The sequence below is a fragment of the Montipora foliosa genome, chromosome 6 (assembly GCF_036669935.1).
Source record: "Montipora foliosa isolate CH-2021 chromosome 6, ASM3666993v2, whole genome shotgun sequence".
NCBI lineage: Eukaryota > Metazoa > Cnidaria > Anthozoa > Scleractinia > Acroporidae > Montipora > Montipora foliosa.
This window is the reverse complement of record NC_090874.1, coordinates 50907992-50909617: the sequence shown is the minus strand read 5'-3', so window position 1 is coordinate 50909617 and position 1626 is coordinate 50907992.

Here is a 1626-nt window from a genome sequence, read left to right as displayed (position 1 = left end):
CTTCCACGCTTGAAAAATTGAAAATTTGAGCCAAATTTTGTCGACATTTTTGGAAGGGCCAAACAAATTTGTCAGTCCAGTGCGTCCGAAATCAAACCCCAAAAGCGGCAAAGATTTGAGGTACCTCTCCCGCACTAAATAAGATTAACGAAACTTTTAAGACGTGTAAACAAATTTTGCACATATGCAAATTAGTTAACCTTGAGATAATACGCAACGCTATTCAGAACGGGAGGAAAAATCTCACAAAAACCTTTTCCAGCCAAAAGTAATTTTATTGAAACAAACAACATATTTGCTATTAGAAGGAAGAAAAAACTTCCCATTTCAAACAAGCCGCCAACACACTCCGTGTCAAAAACGCGACTAAATAAATTTTCCCCCAACTGTTCAGCATCAAACCCTTTACTGAAAAACCCCTTACTTGAATTATCAAGCGAAATAGCAACAAGCTTTCTTTCAAATAATTTTTGACTAACGATAATTAATGAAATTTGATTTCAGTGTTGTACAAAACACCACACTTGGTACAATATTAGAACTACGGCTCAGTTTGATTACGGCTCGACGGGCGAAAGATTGTTGCCGAAGTCCATTACTCGTCGGGTTCCTGAGAAACGTATCTATTTTGACTTCAGGGTGAACTATTTACACAATCGCGAGCCATTTAATTGAAAATCTAAACATCTATGAGATACAAAAAACAGACTTGCGAATTATCGCAATCACAATGCTGACAAGCACAAAAGTAGAAGAAATGGTCAAATAATTATGAAGTTTGTTACTATCTTAATGTTTTTGCGTTAGAGTAAAGGGGATATGTAATGACTGAGACATTTCAGTGAGTCATTTATGACGTGTACCGCTGGTAATATGTTTCGCAGTCACGATAAGGAAGCACATGGTCTATTTTGAAGTTTTAGCTTTCGCTACAATTGTTGTATTAGCGGCATAAAGCACGAAAAACTTGTAAGTGTCGATCGGTTTGTATTTAGCTTTCCTTTCGTTTGTCATTTGGTTGTTATTTCCCTTTATTCAGCGGATTTATACATTTAATTTCAGTGAATCGTTGTTCATGTAATAAAAGAAGTTTGCGGTTCAGCGCATCTCGAGTTTTCCTTGTTGCCGCCTTCAGTAGCGAACATTGGGTTCCTACAGGATATATTGGTACGCAAATGATGTAATTTCATCACACTCAAATTTCGCAAAAACGTGACTTTCATGTAAACAATATAATCTTCGCACTAGCAAGTCGTAGTAATAAATTGGAGTAACAACCAAGTTATTGTTGGCTTCCCAAATAAACTTCATTTCTTGGCTTTACACTACAATGACAAAATGCTTAACACAGGAATTTTTAGTAATTGTTTAAAATCTTTCTCAACTCGGAGAAATCGACCGGTCCGCGAATATTTTACGAGTTTTTTTCAATGGATGTCAAAAGGCCAAGTGGATGTTATGCATAATCGGGCGATCAAGTTGCCCGTGTGATCCGTCAGCCGATCCGTTATAAATATTTTTTCACAAAATGTTTCCGAACCGTTACTATCATCACAGAAGACAAGAACATCATTCTAAAAGCTTATTCTACGCAAAAAGTAGGTTCTGGAGGTAATTTTGAGAGTG